The sequence below is a fragment of the Mesoplodon bidens genome (assembly GCF_964165515.1).
Source record: "Mesoplodon bidens genome assembly, chromosome: 9".
NCBI classification, from domain to species: Eukaryota; Metazoa; Chordata; class Mammalia; order Artiodactyla; family Ziphiidae; genus Mesoplodon; species Mesoplodon bidens.
In genome coordinates, this window is record NC_138166.1 from 14,329,850 (window position 1) to 14,353,183 (window position 23,334).

The 23,334-nt window shown below is 42.8% G+C and overlaps 1 long non-coding RNA gene across 1 annotated transcript; it reads right to left on the reverse strand.

Moving 5' to 3' along the window:
• Window positions 1-837: 837 nt before the first annotated feature.
• Window positions 838-22,338, reverse strand: LOC308622448. Its single transcript, XR_014016636.1, has 3 exons — window positions 22,057-22,338; window positions 21,898-21,967; window positions 838-976 (listed from the first exon to the last, which is right to left on the reverse strand). It is a non-coding gene; the product is annotated as an uncharacterized lncRNA (long non-coding RNA).
• Window positions 22,339-23,334: the final 996 nt, after the last annotated feature.

Genomic DNA, 23,334 nt, shown 5'->3' on the forward strand with positions numbered 1-23,334 from the left:
GCCCCGACTTGGCGGGGAGGGGGTGAGGGCCAGGTCCAACCCTCCCCCGGCGCCTCTTTTGTTTTAAGGCCGCATCTGTGGACGCGGCGGGGCTGTGGCTCTTAACATTCCCTGCGCAAAGCTGCGGGGCGACCGCCGGGTGCGCGTCCCGAGGTGCGCAGGGCTGGGGCGGGAGGTGCTCGGATCGCAGGCTAGGAGGCGGGTCGGGACCCAAGGCGAGCTCCTGCATTTACATTTGTAAGCAGTGAGTCACGAAGAGGTGCCCAAGGCTATAAACTCTGGCACCCAGCGCTCCAGGTGGGCCGGTTAAACCCTTTAGAAAGAGGGTCGACCTGGCAGGTTTGCTCCTGAAAAAGCAGGGAAGCCCCCTGTATTGCTGAGCCCGGGCTGGGCGCCACCTCTGATGTCTTTATTCGAAGGAAGGAAAGTGCTCTTCGGTCGGCTGCCTTTGCGCACCAGCTCGGGACCTGCCTGGAGTCCCTGCTACCCAGGTGGCCACAGCATTGAATTACCCATCTAATTCTTTTTTTTTTTTTAATCTACTTCTTACCTAAATCCAGACGTATGGCTCGAATTCAGGTGACTTCTCGAACGCAGCTCTTGGTAATGACGCTTTTTTCCCATCTTACCGTGAAAGGGTCGACTCAGCCACGAAGCTGGAGGTCTCTCCTGGGACGCACTTGTCCACAACCTCCACAAAGCACAACCTCGCAAATTCTAGAGAGGAATTCCATGGTGTACAAATGGTGAGGTGTGCGAGCAAGCCTCTAACGTCGGGTCTCCAGCAGCATTGCGTGTGACCTGTCTGGTTAAATAAGGGGTAAATACACACTCACCCTTCTAGGGGTTGGAGAGGGAAGAGAGGCTGGTGGTGTGATTCTGCCACGCCTTCTGTGAATTAACCCAATTCTGCTGCCTTAGCAATGGCTGGAGTCAGAGCTTGAGCTTTCTTTAGTCCGCTGGGCAAAAGTGTTCCCTGGAATGAGGAGAGTAGAATTAGTTTAGTCCAGTCAGATTTGGTTTCCTAATTAATCACCCCAGGGAGAAGCGTTTAAGTGGCCAGTTGGTCAGCTTTTAACTTAGTTGCAATGAAATAGGGCCCAGGGAAGTTTAATCATTAGACCATAGAGTAAGCTGCTTTGTGAGTTTATCTACATCCTTTCCACGGAGGGAGGCCTTAGGTCTCGGTGATACATTAATTATTCACCAAATCAAGACTCGCCCTGCTGCAGCCTTTGGAGATTTTTGCCTCTCCCTGATGTTCAGGATCCTTGGTGCTATCTGGGCAGCCCTGAACACCGAGAAAGCGGGTGCCCTTGCGACGGTCTTAATATTGTGAATGGAAGGTCTTCAGAACTTAAAAAAGAGATTCCCAAGCAAATGTCTTCTCCCTTTGTGGAACTTTTGATACCCTGGGCCAAAGTTGCTTATTACAGTTTTTCATCCATACAAGTTGCAGGCAGCGTTCGGTTCTGCCTCTTTTGGGGAAACTGGCCTCTGCTCTCACAGCAGCTGACCCCTCCCTGCTACTTGGCAGTTCTGTCGCCGGTCAGTGTCCTCTCCCAGAGGGCAAGCACCCTCAACACTCTCTTAAAGCCCCTCTGTGTGCCTTAACACTTCACCTACAGTGGTAAACTTACCATTACTGAAAAAATTAGATTTGTTGGGTTTTGTTTGTTTCTGCATGCATATATTCTGACCACTCCATCTATGAATGTGTCCGTCTCCGTTCCCACCTTTATCTTTTGTACTTCTGCCCTGGAAAGTGTGCCCTCATCTCACCTCCTGAGAGCAATGCTCTCTCACACACAAACCTGCTCTATTCCCCCATCTTAAGAGGGAAAAATAAAATAAAATAAAAAAGCTTTATTCTCCACACCCCTGTACTACTTTCCTCCCTTTGACTTCACAGCTCAGGTTCTTAAAAGGATAGTCTGCACTCACTTTTGTTTCCTCCTGGTTTCTCCTCCATCCCATTGGAATGTGGCTTCTGTCTCCACCACTGGTCTCCGTGATGACCACCAACCCTCTAACTGCCAAATGCAATGGACAGTGTCCCTATTTAATCATTTTGTGGCATGTGTTCCTCACGATTCCTCCCTTAAGACATTTCCTTGGCTTCCAGGACACAATACCCTCTGAAAATTTCCCACAGGACTCTGACTCCTCCCCCCAACCCCCTTTTCTCTCTCCCTCTCTGATCCCTTACACATTAATGTTCCTGAAGGTTCCATTTCCAGCTTCTTTCTCCTCTACACCCTTTCATCCACATCCTGGGGCTCTACCGCCTTGGCACGCCCCACATGGATGACTCTAGCATGTACCTTGCTTGGGATTTACATCTAATTTCTAACAGCCTATTGACCATCACTACTTTGATGACCCATGGGCACATGGGCTGCAAAACTGAACTCATCCCTCCACCCATCTCTTCTGCTTCCAGTTGCAGTTACTAGTACCATGATCCGCACCCCCCCCCCGGTAGTTGAATGCAGAACAGGGAACAGGACAGACCATACGATTCACAGGACCCAGTACAAAAGGAAAACGAGCACGTGGGGCCCCTCATTCAAAAATTATCAGTGATTTCAAGATGGTGCCAGTAGGGACTCTTCTGAGTGGGAGGCCCTGTGAGGCTGCATGGATCATATATCCTTGAAGCCAGCTCAGCCTGGGAATCACACTGGACATTTCTGTCTCCTTCACCTCCTCCCTTCATCAGGTCCCATCATTTCTACTCTAGTGGCAACTAGCCATCATGTCCCCATCACTCCAACCTCATCACGCTGCCTTAGTTCAGTCTCTGCTCACATCTGGTCTGAAAGCCAGCAGGAGCCTCCTGGCTCGTGTTCCTACTGCCAAACTCTTCCCTTGTCCAGCCTAACCCTCTGTAACACTGCCGGAAGGATTTTTCAGAGGCACAACTTTGATCACATCACTATTTCGTTCAAAAGCGTTCAACGGTTTCCCCCTGCCTACGTTAACCTCCTGAAGTTCCCTAGACATACTCCTTATATTATACCTTCATTTCTCCGCTACATGGACCCTCCTTGACCTTATCAACTTAGGGAGCTGCCGCACATCTTCAAGGCTTCTACTTAAACATGACTTCCTCTCCTCCCTCTTCTCCACTCCCAGCTCTGTCTACCGACACCTTGTAAAAGCCTGTTACAGCATACATGACATAATCTTGTAACTATTTGTTTATGCCCTTATCTCCCCCAATAGACAGTGAGACAAATACCATCATCCTGTAACATTCCTTTGTGCATAAACACTGTCTCATGGGACATGGGGCACATCTTAGGTGCTCAATAAATGCTTCTGGAATCAACGTAAATCAAGACTTGTCTCCATGTTTTAAAAACCTTCTTAAATCTTAAATATCTACTTTTGCATAACAAATTTCCAGTCCAAGACAAAAGGCTTGGCCTTGGTACTTGGCCACCAGACTTGAGTTCACTTTAGGAATGCTTCCCAATTTCACTGCTGAACAAATTCTTTCTCTCTGTTATATTTCATTCAACTTCCTCTGATTTCTGAAGATGTTACAGTTTAGGAGGAATGAATCCCTTTTGCTAATGAACCCTAGCAATGTTTTACTCCTGCTGACAGGGGCCTCTTGTCCCTGAACTTACTTACTTGGCACTACGTGCTTCAGCGGAAGGCAGTCTCACTGGAGAGTTCTACAGCAGTTCTGAATGGCAGATGGGATTGCCAGCTGTTGGCTGTTCCATCTCAAAAGAATGTGTGACAGTTGTCGCCCTGAGGCATTGTTTTTGTTCAAAAAAAATCCAAGACGTGCTTTCAAGATTACCTTTCTCAGGACTTCCCTAGTGGTGCAGTGGTTAAGAATCTGCCTGCCAATGCAGGGGACACGGGTTCGACCCCTGGTCTGGGAAGATGCCACAGAGCAACTAAGCCCGTGCGCCTAGAGCCCGCGCTCCACAACAAAGAGAAGCCACTGCAATGAGAAGCCCACGCACCACAATGAAGAGTAGCCCCCACTCTCTACAACTAGAGAAAGCCCACATGCAGCAACAAAGACCCAACGCAGTAAAAAATAAATAAAATTTTTAAAAAAGATCACCTTTATCATCTTAGAATGCCACCTATGTGTCTCATTTTAAATTCTTGGGCTGACAGTGAAACAAGGACATCACATTCTAGACTTTGATCATTAGGTCCTAAAACCCGGCTATTTACTTAACACTGTTCTCATGAAAATTACTAGGTTTTTGCTGTTTTGAAAATTAGACTTAAGTGTACTTTGCAAGCTTCAGAATTCATCTAGAAAAGTAGGTTCGATGACTAGTAAATTTCAGGACAAAAGTCACAGTACCTTCTACATGCTTATAATATGCAGGATAGTCATTTGTAGTTTTGAGTGTCCTCCCCCCACCCAAATCCCCGGGAGCTCTTTGAGGGCGAGGACTGTATTTTAGTGGAATTTGTATTCCCATAAGTTGGCAGAGTTTCTGGTATACTGTACACTAATATCTACTTGTTGGATGAATAGCTAAAATTGAATAACCCTTACTTATAGCCATTTAGAGAGCATACAGGATTATTACTGTCACCAGTAATATAATATGGAAAACATCAGGGGCTGAGTCAGGCAGTTTCAGTCTGGGACCCACACAATAGAAACTGCTGCTTGGGCTTGCATTAACATCCCTTTATCAGGAAACAGCTCCTAGATTTGAGGTGACTAGTCCTTCCACATTTTCAACCCACATCACTGGAAGAGGCTCATCCCTCCATGGGCTCCAGGCTAATCAGTGCATTTCCATTTCCCTCTTCCCAGTAATGGGTTCAGGGATGGGTATGCAACTTAAGATTTCCAGTTAGGGTGACTTGTGGGATTTTTTAAAAATAAATTATTATTATTATTTATTTTGGCTGTGTTGGGTCTTTGTTGCTGCGCGCGGGCTTTCTCTAGTTGCAGTGAGCTGGGGCTACTCTTCATCGCGGTGCACGGGCTTCTCACTGCTGTGGCTTCTCTTGTTGCGGAGCACGGGCTGTAGGTCTGCAGGCTTCACTAGTTGTGGCACATGGGCTCAGTAGTTGCGGCTTGCGGGCTCTAAAGCTCAGGCTCAGTAGTTGTGGCACACGGGCTTAGTTGCTCCACAGCATGTGGGATCTTCCCAGGCCAGGGCTCGAACCCGTGTCCCTTGAATTGGCAGGCAGATTCTTAACTACTGTGCGACCAGGGAAGCCTGACCTGTGGGATTTTTGTGGGAGTTACTGGAATTTTCATGGGAGAGAAGAATACCTTTTTCTCTAGACTTGGAGTTATATGGATGTCTGCCTGGAACTAGTAGAGGCTGCTTGAGATTGGGGCCAACACAGAGGAAAGCAGAACTAAGGGATGCAATAGGACAAATCCTTAAGGATCACCTTGGATTATCTTGATCCAGCTATGCCTGAAGCCAGCAGATATTACCTTAGCCAATAAATTTTTCTGTATATGTAGTATAAGAGAGTTATAAACCTTTTCTGTTTTTAGCCTGAGACTGGGAGGTTTTTGTCTTCTGTTTTAACTGCAACATAACCTAATTTATCCTGACTGGTTCTGGCAGGTTTTTATCAACATGGTCTTAAAAATAGTCACCTGTCTATTCTTGGATATCTCAAAAGCAATGTCACAAGTGAGAGAGTACCCAAGTCAATACCTGAGTGTTTTAAGATAGTCACTAAAATAGGTGTAGGCAGGCCTCATCCATGCTCTTTACAGGTTTTCTGCAAGGTTGCACACACATTGCATTTCACCTCCCAGTAAGTAGCAAGATGATAGTTTAGATCCAACAGGAGATGGGTAGAAACAAAGTTCCTCCCTATCTATGCCCATGAATTCCAAGGTTTTTTTTTTTTTTTAATTTCTAACCTATATTTAACATGAATGCCACAGAAACACCCTAAATGGGGCAAGCCCTCTCAGTTCATTGTTTGTGGATTTTTTTTTTTTTTTTTTTTGCTGTATGCGGGCCTCTCACTGCTGTGGCCTCTCCCGTTGCGGAGCACAGGCTCCGGACACACAGGCTCCGCGGCCATGGCTCGCGGGCCCAGCCGCTCCGCAGCATGTGGGATCTTCCGGGATCGGGGCGCGAACCCGTGTCCCCTGCATCGGCAGGCGGACTCTCAACCACTGCGCCACCAGGGAAGCCCTGTTTGTGGATTTTTAACTTCTGGTTGCTAACCTCATTTTTTTTTTTTTTTTTTTTTTCTTTTTGTGGTATGCGGGCCTCTCACTGTTGTGGCCTCTCCCGTTGCGGAGCACAGGCTCCGGACGCGCAGGCCCAGCGGCCACGGCTCACGGGCCCAGCCGCTCCGCGGCATATGGGATCCTCCCAGACCGGGGCACGAACCCGTATCCCCTGCATCGGCAGGCGGACTCTCAACCACTGCGCCACCAGGGAGGCCCGCTAACCTCATTTAAAAATGAGTAGGAGAGGGCTTCCCTGGTGGTGCAGTGGTTGAGAGTCCACCTGCTGATTCAGGGGACGCGGGTTCGTGCCCCGGTCCGGGAAGATCCCACATGCCGCGTAGCGGCTGAGCTGGTGAGCCATGGCCACTGAGCCTGCGCATCCGGAGCCTGTGCTCTGCAACGGGAGAGGCCACAGCAGTAAGAGGCCCGCATACCACACACAAAAAAAAATGAGTAGGAGAGATTAATGTCTGAGGTTGGGCTAGGGAACCTCAGGAAAGCTCTGACAATTAAAAAAGAATTAGATTTATAGCAGAATTAACTGAAATTTAGTCAATTAAACCCCTTAAGACTTGAATACTAGTCATGAGCCCAAGTTTCATTTTTCTGGCGTATCCTATCTTTACCTTCATTCATGAGTGCCCTAACTAAAGAAGGGAAGTAAGAATTTAAAAAAATACAAATACTTGCCAATTCACAGGTAAGACTTAAGGCCTTCGAAAGTAAAGGCTTTTGTTTCTCTGGTTAGCTTTTGTCACCTATAATAGTTACATTCAAACATTTTTATTTGTATAATTGGAAGTTTAAGAAATGACTACAACTGTTTACTATAGAAATACTTAAGATATTTTATATAAGATACTTAGACAAAAACACATTGGCATCTAAAACTTAAAGTGTAGGACTTCCCTGGTGGCACAGTGGTTAAGAATCCGCCTGCCAATGCAGGGGACACGGGTTCGAGCCCTGGCCCGGGAAGATCCCACATGCTGTGGAGGAACTAAGCCCGTGCGCCGCAACTACTGAGCCTGAGCTCTAGAGCCCACGAGCCACAACTACTGAACCCCGCACGGTAGAGCCTATGGACCACAACAAGAGAAGCCACCACAATGACAAGCCCGCGCACCACAACGAAGAGTAGTCCCTGCTGGCTGCAACTAGAGAAAAGCCCACATGCAGCAATGAAGACCCAATGCAGCCAAAAATACATAAATTAAAAAAAATTTTTTTAATGAAGTGCATTAAGACTGCTTTTTTTTAATGTTTATTGAAAGTCACCAATGGCAAATTGAGTAGGCAACTAACACTCAGTGGTTGATGGTTACTAAGTTTTAGAAAAACTTTCCTTAATTAAAAGAAAGCTCACCTCTTATAGCAATCCACCTAAAATTGTATTTTCAAGATTATCTTGAAAATTTTATCTTAGCTGGTAGTGTTACGTCCTCAGCTTTTTAAGGATGCTGAAATTCAGCACTAGCCAGGAGGAAAAAAAGGACTTTCTGAATTCCAATATTTTAATTTTTTTAAATCCACCTTTACTCTTTTAAAAAAAATCCAGAGTCTGTCTTTCTCCATTTGAAAGGTCAAGTTCAGCTCCTACTGAGCCTCTGAAGTCCTTGCTGCATCTGCCTGTGAGTTCCCATACTTGGCACTTAGTGGGTCCTTAGGAAATGCTTATTGAATGAAAAAGCGCTTCTTGTTTAGTCTATATTTTGAACCTAGCAAGGTTCAGGCAATATCCTTGTACCAGAGGCTTGAAGCGACCGTCTAATCTACTCGCTGGCTGCAAACCTTTCTCATAGTTCTGGGTTGTTAATTATTACCCAGAGGGATCCAGGAAACTAGATTTAATTAGCAAGTTAAATGTTCCACTAATATTCATGGCTTCTACTAGGAACAGTTTCTAGTTCTCAATCCAGTCATTTTACCTTGGGAAAATGGGATCTTTGCTCTGAGCACATCTCAGAAGTGATGGAAATGCTAGTAAAAGCCATCTCCATTCTCAAAGAGACCCAGTGTTGCCTCATCTCCCCCAACCACTACGCCCTTGGCTTTCTAGACGCATTAACGCCACGACTGCAGTTCCTCTAAAGGAATAAGCCTGCTCTTCTGGAAAGAGAGCATTTATTTCATCATGGTTGTTGTACTGCTGCTGCCGCCAAGGCTGCTAATCAGATTTAGGAAGGCCAGCCCACCCAGAGCACAGTGGCTGCGTTTTTTATCACATCAGAGGCAAGTCAGCACTAGGTCTCACCCCAGGGTTAAATGCCGTCTCACATATTGGGCTGTTTGCCAGACAGAGAAGTTGTAGCATGTGTCTGCCCTTTTCAAAATGGCTAGTAAAATGCTGCCATCAACCTCGAGGACTGCATACTTTCTCAGGGATTCTATTTGGAAATCATGGAATATGGAGCTGCCAATCGAGTCATCGACTCTGAGGACATTTTAATCCAGGTGGTGATAATCCCCACTACTTTGTTGACCGTTGACTCTGGCAACTCCCACATCTGCCTAATTAGTACCTTAAGCCTTAGCAGTGACCTATCTCTTATTCTTTAAGATTTCCTGAGCATTTACTATGTGCCAAGCTCTGCTATGTACGAATGGTGTATATTCTACATTTTGAGGAGGCCAGGATTGTCTTAGTTGTACATGCTATTGGTAAAGATCAGCAAGGGGTAAAGTCTAAGATGAGGGAAGAACATTACAGTTCTCTATTTTTGTAAACATATGCACATGAGTAGACAATGATAAAGTTCTAGATGTAGGCAGAGCAAACAGATTAGTGGGTAACTTGAAGGAAAATACAGGGATTGTATTTGGGATGGGAGTTAAAGGGAACCTATGCCTTACCTGTAAGGTTTTAACTTTTTTTTAAGTAAGGAGACTATTTGTGTACAACTGGTATAATTAAAAACAAAAAACAGCACCAAAAGTCTGTTTTGAAGTATAAAATGTTATATTTGGAATGAAGTGTGCTATAAATGTTGACGAAATCAGGGTTCTTCACTTGAAATATAAATTCAAAGACCTACAGAATTAAAATTCACTGTTTCTAGTCACTAATGAGTTTACTGAATAACATTACAAGGCTCTTAAGTTGGGACCATGTGAGTCACATTTCTGTGTGCCTCAGTTTCCTTATCTGTAAAAGGAGTACAAAGTTCAGTTTCCTTAACTGGGAGTTTGGGATTAGCAGATGCAGATTAGTATATATAGGATGGATAAACAACAAGGTCCTACTGTATATTATATTCAATATCTTATAATAAACCATAATGGAAAATAATATGAAAAAGAAGATATATAACTGAATCACTTTGCTGTATAGCAGAAATTAACACACTGTAAATCAAAAATACTTCAAAAAATATTTTTTACAAGTTCAGGTGCCTTAGCACACTATACAGGCTCTTTCCAATCTGGCTCCAATACAATCTCTCTCATCTCTGCATTCTCAGGATATCAGTCTCCCACTAAGTCTCCGTATACTCACCAGTCCCCAAACCCAGACCCTGTTTTATGGCTCAGACTGTTCCTTCTGCCTGGAATGCCTCTCTCTCTTCTCTGCCAAGCCAGCTTTTACTTATGATCAAAGTCTACCTCTGATGATACCTCACTTGTGGAAGCTTCTCAATGCCACTGCCCAGGTACAATACTTGGACATACCCCTATTGGAGAAGGCCTTGCTAGATTGTTCTAGGACAGATGTGCCAATCATGAGGTCATGCACACCCTCTCTCCCACTCGCTGCTGTACCCCCAACACCAGCACGGCACAGAGCACATTGTAGGTGTATAATGAGTATTAAGGAAATAAATGGTTAGTGCACGAATAGATTCTGTGTGGGTTGAATTCCAAGTGCCTTCAGAGCATCCTAATTTCCCCAGCACTGAGCACAAACCTCATCAGGTATCTGTTTCATGCATTTGTTCAGTAAACAACTGGCACTATGTCCATTGTGCTTTTTGGGGAGAAATCATTCCCAGGTAGTGCTTTAGTCAAAGTGAGTCATACTCAATACATATTAGTACTTTAAAAGAGCATATAGTACATTTCATTTTATACCATGGGAAATAAACAAAAGTGAACAGTTTCTGATTTAGATATATGAAGGATTAATCAATATACAATATTAACATACACTTGCTCTGTACTATTATGTGGAGAATGTAAACCTACACAAGGATAACCAAGAAGTGACTACACTTTCACAATCATGTGAGAAGCTGCGAGGTGGTGACGATATGGTTAAGTCAATGTCCCCAAGTCTTACCTGTAATCAAACTCATGAAGGCACTAGTATAAGTGATTATGGGGAAGGTAAAATTGTGCCTTTCTGGAGGGCAATCTGAACAACGTACAAAATTTAATATATACATCAAATTGACTCTAGAAAAATATGTCAAATTAAGCATATAAAGATGTTTACACTATTGTAATGAGAAAAACTGGAAATAACCTAAAAGGTCCTCACTAGGGGATAAGTTAAGTAATCATGCTAGACCCCTGTAATGGGATACTCCATCGCCTAAAAAGATTGGACCTATTTCTATGATACAACTGAAGGAAAAAGCAGGCTTCAATTATGAAAAAAGTATACGTTATCATATTTCTTGAGATTAAAAAGAGGTGTCACCCAGGAATTATCTGTGTGTACAGCCCCAAATACTAGATGATAGTTCTCCTCTTTTTTCTCCATAATGAACATGTATAGCCCTTGTTCTAAAAAATCAAAATTAAGATAGCTTCCAGTATTTGCATTCCTGTGGTTGCATAAAAGACTGACTCTCCTTGTTTAGAAGTGAAGGTCATGTTAATGGACTTTACAACCTAGATGGAGATATTGGACAATGTTCATATCTCTAAGAAAAGGGTCAGTCTTCTGGCCAGCCAAGACTGAGGAAAAACAAATCAATCTTGCAGATATCCCTTAAAATATGCAGGTACTCCATAAAAACTTGAGTTTGAGTTCAGTAGGAAGTGTCATGGTCTATCTGGGTTTGAATGCAGTGTTACAACAGCCATGATTAATTTTTTAACCACTTCCTTTGCTCCTATGTTCTAATCAAAATATGGTAAGCTGCGTTCACGGTTAAAAGTAGATTTTTCTTAGAGTGTGCTTATGTCAAAATTTAAATCTTTAAGATTGTCTGTATATTAAATGTGCCTCCCATAGTAGGGTGAAAGAAAATTGAGTTTAAGTAGAAAATTTAGTATACATATTTTTCTGTATCTGCTGTTTAGCATGTATGATGGTGGTCTACAGAGTTGAGGAACAGAACTGGGATTTTTTTTGGCCATGTGGCATGTGGGATCTTAGCTCCCTGACCAAGGATAAAACCTGTGCCCCCTTCAGTGCAAGTGTGGAGTCTTAACCACTGGACTGCCAGGGAACTGGGATTTTAAAAATAAAAAATTGTAACTTAACATATCAATCATATCTAAATAGATTGATGTTTTTACATTTATTCATAAGAAATGTTATACTTCCTCTTTCCAAATGAAAGCAATTGTTCCCTTAATCCTGAATATTTGGTTTTTCCCATTCATATCTTGCCTTTCCTAGATGAGTCATAATGCAGTTACAGCCAACAAAAAGCTAAACCTGAAGGTCATAAGATCCTAAGTGTTTATCTTTAGATATGGAATGTTTATACAACTTCTCCAAGATTTGAGCATCTTCCCATGGTATGAAACCCTGGAATCCTCACACACTAGTTTGGTTGCTAGATTTTTCGGGCTCCATTTAACTTCCATTTCTACTCCTTTTAAGAATGTTCACAGTATGGTGATAACTTTAATAGGCTCAATTAACTGAGAATCGAGAAAAAAAAGACATTGAATAGTAAAAGGATATGAACATGTAAAAGAGGACATCAGGAGAGCAAGAAAATGCAGATTTTTTTTTCCTAGAATGTGTTTGAGCCTATATGACTACAAGTCAAAAGCAAGTAAAGATAGGAAGGGGTTAATATAATTGAAAACAGGGTAATCACAAATCAGAAACATACAATAGATTCACAAAAACGAAAAAGATGACAACATGAATATAATACAAAAGAAAATCAAACCAAAAAAAGAAAAAGAAGAAAAAGGGACAAAGAAGAAATATAATAAAATCAATGGGAAGACAAGGTTTAAAATGGCAATACATACATATCTATCAATAATTACCTTAAGTGTCAATGGACTGAATGCTCCAGTCAAAAGGCAGAGGGGCGGATTGGATTAAAAAAAAAAAAGAGCCTACAATATGCTGCCTACAAGAGACCCAACTTAGGGCAAAGGATACACAGAGATTGAAAATGAGGGGATGGAAAAGGATATTTCATGCTAATGGAAATGACAAGAAAGCAGGGGTCACAATACTCATATCAGGCAAAACAGACTTTAAAACAAAGGCCATTAAGAAAAAGAAGGACACTATATAATAAAAGGATCAATACAAGAAATGGACTTTACACTCATCAACATATATGCACCTAATATAGGAGCACCCAAATACATAAAACAAATACTAACAGACGTAAAGGGAGAAATCGATGGGAATACAATAATAGTAGGAGACTTTAAAATCCCACTCACATCAATGGACAGATCTTCCACACAGAGGATCAATAAGGCAACAGAGATCCTAAATAATACAATAAAACAGTTAGACTTAATTGGTATTTTCAGGGCATTACATCCAAAAAAACCAGAATACACACTGTTTTCAAGTGCACATGGACCATTCTCTAGGACTGACTATGTACTAGGGCACAAAACAAGCCTCAACAGATTTAAGAGTAGAGAAATCATCTCAAGCATCTTTTCCGACCACAACCGCATGAAACTAGAAATCAACCACACACAAAAAAAAGAAACGAGAATAAAACGATTACATGGAGACTAAACAAAATGCTACTAAAAAACCAATGGGTCAACAATGAAATCGAAGAGGAAATTACAAAATGCCTTGAGACAAATGACAATGAAAACACAACCATACAAAATCTATGGGATACAGCAAAAGCAGTCCTTAGAGGGAAGTTCACAGCAATACAGACCTTCCTCAAAAATAAGAAAAATCTCAAATAAATATAACCTACCACCTAAAAGAATTAGAAAAAGAACAAACAAAACTTAAAGTCAGCCAAAGGAAGGAAATAAAGATCAGAGAGGAAATAAGTAAAATAGAGATTTAAAAAACAATAGGAAAAAATCAAAACCAAGAGCTGGTTCTTTGAAAGGGTAAACACAATTAGCAAACCTCTGGCCAGGCTCACCAAGAAAACAGAACCCAAATAAAATAAGAAATGGAAAAGGAGACATAACAACCGATACTACAGAAATAAAAAAAACCATAAGGGAATACTATGAACAATCATAGGCCAACAAATTTGACAACCTAGAAGAAATAGATAACTTTCCAGAAACATACAGCCCACCAAAACTGAATCAAAAAGAAATAATTTGAACAGACTGATCACTAGAGGTGAAATAGAATCTGTAACTTAAAAACTCCCTACAGGGCTTCCCTGGTGGCGCAGTGGTTGAGAGTCTGCCTGCTGATGCAGGGGACATGGGTTCGTGCCCCGGTCCGGGAAGATCCCACATGCCACGGAGCAGCTGGGCCCATGAGCCATGGCTGCTGAGCCTGTGCGTCCGGAGCCTGTGCTCCGCAATGGGAGGGGCCACAGCAGTGAGAGGCCCGCGTACCACCAAAAAAAAAAACAAAAAAAAAAACTCCCTACAAAAAAGTCCAGGACCAGATGGCTTCACAGGTGAATACTACCAAACATACAAAGAAGAACTTATACTGATTCTTCTCAAACTTTTCCAAAAAATTAAAGAGGGAACACTCCCAAAGACATTCTATGAAAGCCACCATCATCCTGATTCCAAAACCAGAGAAAGGCACCACCAAAAAAGACAAAGGCAAATATTTCTGATGAATAAAGATGCAAAAATTCAGCAAAATTTTAGCACACCGAATCCGACGACACATAAAAAAGATCCTACACCACGACCAAGTGGGATTCATCCCGAGTTCACAAGGATACTTCAATATATGGAAAATCAATGTGATACATCACATAAGCAAAATAAAACACAAAAAACACATGATCATCTCAATAGATGCAGAAAAAGCATTTGACAAAATTCAACATTGATTCATGATTAGCAAAAAAACTCTTGGGCTTCCCTGGTGGCGCAGTGGTTGAGAGTCCGCCTGCCGGTGCAGGGGATGCGGGTTCATGCCCCAGTCCGGAAGGATCACGCGTGCCACGGAGCGGCTGGACCCATGATCCATGGCCGCTGGGCCTGTGCATCTGGAGCCGGTGCTCCGTGGTGGGGGAGGCCACGGCAGTGAGAGGCCCGCGTACAGAAAAAAAAAAAAAAACTCTTACCAAAGTGGGTATAGAGGGAACATATCTCAACATAATAAAAGCTATTTATCACAAACCCACAGCCAATATAATACTCAATAGGGAGAAGCTGAAAGCCCTCCTGCTAAAATCTGGAACAAGACAAGGATGCCCACTCTCACCTCTCCTATTCAACACAGTATTGGAAGTCCTAGTCACAGCAATCAGAGAAGAAAAAGAAATAAAATCTATCCAAATTGGAAGTGAAGAGGTAAAATTGTCATTATATGCAGATGACATGATTCTATATATAGCAATCGTAAAAACTCCACACAAAAACTACTAGAACTGATCACTGAATTCAGCAAGGTAGCAGAATACAAGATTAACATACAGAAATTGTTTGCATTTCTCTACACCAACAATGAAATATCAGAAAGGGAATGTTGAAAATACAATATCTTTCAAAATCACACCTCCCAAAATAAAATACTTAGGAATAAACCTGACAAAGGAGCTGAAAGACTTATACACTGAGAACTATAAAACATTAATAAAGGAAACTGAAGATGATTCAAAGAAATGGAAAGCTATCCCATGCTCTTGGATTGGAAAAATTAATATTGTTTCAATGGCCATACTACCCAAAGCAATCTACAGATTTAATGTAATCCCTACCAAATCACCCATGACATTTTTTCGCAGAACTAGAACAAATAATCCTAAAATTTATATGGAAGCATAAAAGAACCAGAATTGCCAAAGCAATCCTGAAGAAGAAGAACAAAGCAGGAGGCATAACCCTCCTAGACTTTAGACAATAGTACAAAGCCACAGTAACCAAAACAGTGTGGTATTGGCACAAAAAACAGACATATGGATCAATAGGACAGAAAAGAGAGCCTATGAATAAACCCACACCCCTACAGTCAATTAACCTTCGACAAAGGAGGCAAGAATATACAATGGGAAAATGACAGTCTCTTCAGCAAGTGGTGTTGGGACAGTGGACAGCTGCATGTAAATCAATGAAGTTAGAACACACCCTCTCACCATACAAAACAAATGAAACCACGATGGCTTAAAGACTTAACACATGACACCATAAAACTCCTAGAAGAGAACATAGGCAAAACATTCTTTAACATAAATCATACCACTGTTTTCTTAGGTCAGTTTCCCAAGGCTATAGAAATAAAAACAAAAATAAACAAATGGGACCTAATCAAACTTACAAGCTTTTGCACAATAAAGGAAACCATAAACGAGAAGGCAGCCTACAGATTGAGAGAAAATATATGGAAACAATGTGACCGACAAGGGTTTAATTTCCAAAATACACAACAAGCTCATACAACTTAACAACAAAACAACCCAACTGAAAAATGGGCCCAAGACCTAAATAGACCTTTCTCAGAAAAAGACATACACAGGGCCAGTAGGCACGTGAAAAGATGCTCAAGGGACTTCCCTGGTGGCACTGTGATTAAGAATCCACCTGCCAATGCAGGGGACACGGGTTCGATCCCTGGTCCGGGAAGACCCCACATACCGGAGAGCAACTAAGCCCATGTGCCACAACTACTGAGCCAGCACTCTAGAGACTACGAGCCATAACTACTGAGCTCATGTGCCACAACTACTGAAACCCATGTGCCTAGAGCTTGTGCTCCGCAACAAGAGAAGCCACTGCAATGAGAAGCCTTCACTGCAACAAAGAGTAGCCCTGCTAGCCGCAACTAGAGGAAGCCCGCACGCAACAACGAAGACCCAACGCAGCCATCAATCAATCAATAAACGTATTTTTAAAAAAAAGACACTCAACATCGCTCATTAGAGAAATGCAAATCAAAATTACAATGAGGGGGGCTTCCCTGGTGGCGCAGTGGTTGAGAGTCTGCCTGCCGATACAGGGGACACGGGTTCATGCCCCAGTCCAGGAAGATCCCACATGCCGCAGAGCGGCTAGGCCCGTGAGCCATGGCCGCTGAGCCTGCGCGTCCGGAGCCCGTGCTCCGCAACGGGAGAGGCCACAACAGTGAGAGGCCCGCGTACCACACACACACAAAAAAATTAAATGAGGTACCACCTCACGCCAGTCAGAACGGCCACCATTAAAAAGTCTACAAATAACAAATGCTGGAGAGGGTGGGGAGAAAGGGGAACCTTCTAACACTGCTGGTGGGAATGTAAGTTGGTACAATCATTACAGAAAATAGTACAGAGCTTTCTCAGAAAACTAAAAATAGAGTTGCCATACGATCTAGCAATCCCACCCCTGGGCATATATCCAGAAAAAAACATAATTTGAAAAGATACATGCACCCCTATATTCAGAGCAACACTATTCACAATAGCCAAGACATGCAAACAACCTAAATGTCCACTGACAGAGGAAAAGATAAATAAGATATGGTATATATACACAGTGGAATACTACTCAGCCATAAAACAGAAATAATGCCATTTACAGCAACATGGATAGACATGATCATACTAAGTAAATCAGAAAGAAAGACAAATACCATATGATAACACTTACATGTGGAATCTAAAATATGACACAAACAAACCTATCTATGAAACAGAAACACGGACATAGAGAACAGACTGGTGCTTGCCAACACAGAGGGGGTTGGGGGAGGGATGAATTGGGAGGTTGGGGTGAGCAGATATGAGCTTTTATATACAAAATGGATAAACAACAAGCTCCTACTGTATAGCACAGGGAACTACATTCAATATCCTATGTAAACCATACTGGAAAAAATAAAAGAAGAATGTATATATATGTATAACAGAATCACTTTGCTGTACAGCACTAATTAACACAACATTCTATATCAACTATACTTTAAGAAAAAACATATGGACTAATTTAGATATGCACTTTCACAGAAGTAATAGTCTGGATGGCTGTTTGGTTATTACAGAGTCCTAGAAATTTTTATATCATATAGAACTAATGCTCCCAAACAAGTAGGTTTATTTATTTATTAGGTTTATTTTCTTTTCCTACATGGTCAAATGAATTTGTTAAATATATATTGTAATAAATTTTAGATATAATAAAGCTTCATACCTAAAATTTGGCCTATCTTGTACTTATGTTACACTGTAGTCCTTTTTTTAAAAACTACATGGAGAGTTTTGAGGACTGAACATAATTCAGTTGAATGTGTTTAGTAACTACAATGATATACTCATGAAGTTGGATATTCTCTCAAAAGACATACTAGTTTGAAAAGAGTATACTTTTCTGTTCATACATTAAGATAAAGTATTTCTATTTGGTTAGCTATTTTGACCTTTTTTTTTTTTCCAAGCAGAAAGAAAGTCTTTCTGTGAAGTATTAACATTAAAAATATTTAACTTTTAAGCCAAACCACTTATGTAAAGTAATGGGTTACTCAAGTTTAAGAAAATGGTTTTGCTGGATTTGATGGCCCATTAAGTAGAGCTTAAGCCCCGTTAAAAGAGCAAGTGGTCTTGAAAGAGAGGACGAGAGAGCAGGGTGTATTTCCTATGACATCTGCCTTGGCATTTCTGCCGACTAGCTGTGTGACCCTGGCTAAATTAACCTCGCTGCTGTACACAAAATGAGGGGATGGGACTAAGCAATTGTTTAGACCTCTTGCATTTGGGATTTCTTAAACCTCTTTCCTGAGCAAAGCAGGGTCAGGGAGCATATTATGTGAGAGTGCTCCAGAGATGCCTGCATCTAGTGTGTAAGGGTCTGCCCAGCTGCATCTAGTACTTCTCAGTCATTTTATATCTTTTCCCTTGAGAGGTAACCTCTTCCACTGGTGGATTTTATTATTTGGGTTTTTTGTTTGGTTTTTTACACTACTGAGAACCTTTTGTGGGCTAAGTATTTCAAAGTCTTCACTGCAGGAAAGGAGCAGTACTATTAAGATTAGATTTTAATTCTTGGTGCCACGTTGGGATGACTAGAGAGAGCTCTGAAATGCAGGATCCTTAAACTATTACTACCTAGTGAATGTAAGATAAAATGCAACCAACCATCTAACCGTAGCCTCTGGTGCTTGTCATCAACAGAGCTATGGTTGCATGTGGAACTATGTCAGATATCACTGGAAATCAAACACTTGAGTGTTTTAAAAAAATCACAAATTTCATGACAGTGAAGAAGACACTTCGTGTCTCTGTTCAAAAACCCTATATGTTCTGATTAATGTTTAATATAGGTTGTAGTAAGCTTGCTTCATGTAATAAAGTTCGTCCAGGTGGCAGGCTGAATCAGAGACATGTAGGTAGAGCAGGAGAAGCCTTCTGCCATGGCACCCAGAATTTGATGAGTAAAGTTAAAGATTATATTTAGGTTTGAATGAACTTACAAAGCAGAAATACACTCGCAGACATTGAAGACAAACTTCTGGTTACCAAAGGGCAAAGGCGGGGAGGGACAAATTAGCAATTTGGGATTAACAGATACACACTACTATATATAAAATAGGTCAACAACAAGGACCTACTGTATAGCACAGGGAACTATATTCAATGTGCTGTAATAATCTATAAAGAAAAAGAATCTGAAAAAGAATACATATATACATATAACTGAATCACTTGGCTGTATACCTGAAACTCTGTAAAATCAACTATATTTCAACTACAAAAATAGATTATATGTAGGTTCAAGTTGTTCCCCAGAAGAGACAAAGCTAGGTGCTGACGGATGAGGTGTTAAGAGAAGGTCTGCTTTGGCTGCTTTATGCTGGAGAGGGAAAAAAATATCCTCCTTCTTCCACTCTCACAAGAGAAGAAACAGATGGCTGAGGGCACGGAACATGAAAGAAGAAACAGGGGACTTCTGAGAAACTGTAAGCAGGCAGCTCGTTACTAAAAGCTTTAAAGCTTATAATGGGAAAAGGCGGTGAGAACTTCGGTCCACGTTTCAAAACTGTTCCCTTTTCTGAAGCACGGGAATCAGGGCTGGGAAAGAACTTTTAGTTTCAAGCATAAAGTGAGTTAAAAAAAAAAAAGAAAGTTCTAGTCAAGCTTGCTTGGGGAGGGGTGTGGCATGTCTGTGAGGGGTGGGCGAGGTTGGGGGCGAGGGGTAGTGAGGGCAGCGGGAGGGACCCTACACAGGAGGGTTTGATTAAACTGGTTTAATGACTAAGGGTGACCGAGAAGCCTAGCGATTCTAGTTGCATTTATGTAAACTTTGCATATATCTTGAAGTGTATACATAAATATATAAACCTTTATATATCTAATATTTATAAAAGTAGGTTTTCAAACGTGTCCTTTGGCGTCGTATGCTTAGTCACTTAAACGCGGACAAAGGCTGACTGAGGGAAGAGGAGAGGCTGCGCTTCCCCCTGGCTCAGCGGGCTCTGCCTGGGAAGTGCGCTGTCACCTGTCGGTGGGGCCACGACCTTGGCTGGGGAGTGACTCACCGTGCTTTATGCTGTGTGACTTGGAAAACGTCAACAGTCCTGTTAACACACATACGTGGCGGGGGAAAAGCAAGCGCGAGCAAGAGCAAAGCGAAGACAGCAGATCTCAGAGGCGGCCACACAGGAGTAAAGAGCTTGGCTTGGGGGGAGTTTTTAGCGGGGGTGGGGTTTCCAGAGAGACAGAGAGAGAGAGACACAGAGAGAGAGACACAGAGAGAGAGAGAGACACAGAGAGAGAGAGACACACAGAGAGAGAGACAGAGAGAGAGAGGGGACAGTATTTGCAATAGCTGCTCCGGAGCGGGTTAGTCACCCAGAGGGAAAGAGATTCGGAAGAGGATTTCCTTTGTCTTATGTATTCTCCCCATGTGGCGTTGTTTCCTCCAAATATGGAAATAGAGATTTGAATGATTCTCGAATACGTGTTGAGAGAGTTGACCCATAGGGTGAGCTGGGTTCATATTACAGCGGAAGAGCGTCTAATTCAGCAGTGCTCCAGAGCATGCCCGACCTCCAACACTCTGGAGTCCATTTACGGAACTAATCCGGAAGTGAACAAATATTGAGCGTTTTCTGCATCGTGTCGAGTTCTAACAGGGACACTGATGTGGCCGAAGACATACTCTGTGTCTTCAGGGAACTTGCTCTCTGGTTAGAGGCGTAAGGTTGATCAGCCAGTTGGCAACAGAAGAGAGAGCTTCAGAGAAAGGGCTTTGAAGCACGCCAGAGAGAGGGGACTGCAGGGTAAAGGGAGCTTTCCCTTAAGGAAAGGGCAGGTTTGGAGGAGAGACAACAAGTGGGATTTCAAGCAGGACAGCACTACAGGAGCGACGGCGGAAGGGAAATACAGATGCACCACATACAACGGGAGAGTCACTGTGTCTTAAAGGATTTCAGGAAAACCTCACTCTACTCAAATCCTTTCACTGAAATTGGCTCTGTGATCCTGCTGGCGAGCCCAGGTCTATTTACTGGCATTTTTACAGCTGAAGGAAATGAGGACTTCAGATTCAGAGAGACTGTGAATCCATCTGAGATCGTGGAGCAGACAAACGAGGATTTGCACTTATCACCTGACTCTTGGTCCCCTGTCCCCCTAATACGGGGCAGACAGGGGACTGCTGTAGCACTCTGGAGAGGGTTTAGAGTCCCCTTAGCACCGCAAAAATACTGATGAGAACGTTGGTTCAGCTGCTTTGACAGAGACCAAAATCATAGTGACATAAATAGGAGGAGTTTGCTTTACTACTTCATACAAGTTCAAGCTGGCAGGTAATCCAGGGGAGTCAGGCACAGACAGCTTTAATCCACAAGGTCCCTAGACCTCTCGAGTTCGACGTGCCCCCGCTCCTCCCCCTGCCCTCTGAGGCAAAGCTACTTGGACACATCAACCCAGTTCCTTGGTTCAGCTAATGGGAAACACTAGCAAGACATTAGACTTGGGGAGGGGGAGCATGACGCAGGGTGTTTACGCGTCAAGACTCTCTGCAGGGTGGTCACAGTTGGCTGCATCCCTCAACCAGAGATCACACATTGTTGTTGTTGTTTTTGGCTGCCCATTCAGTTTGCGGTATCTTAGTTCCCCGACCAAGGATTGAACCCAGACCACCCTAGTGAAAGCACAAAGTCCTAACCACTGCACCGCCAGGGACGTCCCTACAGGTCCTGTTGAATGCCCCTTCTATGCACCCCATCTTTACTTCTGTTGTTTTCCCCCTCTCTCCTCAGCCCTGTCCAATGGTGGCAATAGCCCCCTGCCTGGTGCTGGATCTGGAGTGCTGTCCTTTATGGCTTTCCTTCTCCCTGTCCACATCTTTGTCAACAGTTCCTTATTCAACTGTCCAGCTCATGCCCTTGTCTCCTGCCCAAACGCTCACCGGTACAGTACTCCAGGGACCCGTACAGCTCTTACCTTGTTTCACCAGTGTTATCCTCTTCTACATGGTTACATCGGACTCACCATATTCTGGCCCAGCTGAAGGCTGAAAAAACAAATGGAAGGTGTATTCGTCTCCTATAGCTGCTGTAACTAATCACCACAAACACAGGGCTGAAAACAACATGACTTTACCTTACAGTTCTGTGGGTTCCACGTCTGACACAGGTCTCCCTGGGCTGAAGTCAAGGTGTTGCATGGCTGTGCTCCCTTTTTGGAACCAGCGGAGGAGAATCCTTTTCCTTGCTTTTTCCAGCTTCTAGGGTCCTCTTCTTCCAGCTTCAAAACCACCAGCATCGGCCAAACCCTTCCCAGACTGGCGTCTCTCTCTGCCGCCTCCTTCCACGTTTATAAACCTTTATAATTACATTGGGTCCACCTGGGTAATCCAGGCTGATTGCCCTGCGTCAAGGTCAGCTGATTAGTAGATTAGCACCATAATTCCACCTGTAATCCTAATTTCTCTTTACCATGTAATATAACCTATTCTTACAGGTTACAGAGATGAGGACATGGACATCTTTTGGAGGCCATTAATCTGCCTACCACAGAGGGCAGACAGCTTCCCTTTTCTTTTTTTTTAATAGACGTAGAGTTGATTTACAATGTTGTGTTAATTTCAGGTGTACAGCAAAGTCAGTCAGTTATACATATATGTATATGTATTTTTTTTCAGATTCTTTTCCATTATAGGTTATTACAAGATATTGACTATAGTTCCCTGTGCTATACAGTAGGTCCTTGTTGTTTACCTATTTTATATACAGTAGTTTGTACGGGTTAATCCTAAACTCCTGATTTATCCCTCCCTCTCCTCCCTTTTCCCTGTGGTAGCCATAAGTTTGTTTTCTGTGTCTGAGTCTATTTCTAAACAGGTTCCTTTTAAGGTTGTGCCCTTGCAGTTACACTCAACACTCTAACCAACATCCTGTTGGTCAGAATTTAGTCCCGTGGTCATACTCAACTGCAAGGGAGGTTGAGAAATACAGTCTATGTAGGCAGCCGTGTGCCTGGTTAAACCATGGAGGAGTTCTATTACCAAAAGGAAGAAGAGGGATATGGAACAGCACTTTCTAGCCTGGGCCCCATCAGGCTCCTTTGCTCTGGCCGGGATCTACTTTTGGTTTCCCTTCACTTCATTTTGCCCCCTTGGGGCTTTGGCTAATTGCACTCACCTACTGCCCCTGAGCCTCCCTTCACCTGGGATTGGGTTCTAATTTAGGAGAAGACATAGAATTGTTTTCTAAATGGACCACACCAACTACCTCATCATCAGTTGTCTCCTGATATTCATAATTTCTCTAATGATTTTCCTGATCTTCATAGTGAACTCAGAATTGAGTTGCACATGTTTCTAGCTGGTCTCTGGTAACAGGGTTTCCTCACACTTACTGGCCCACACACCTGCTGTGT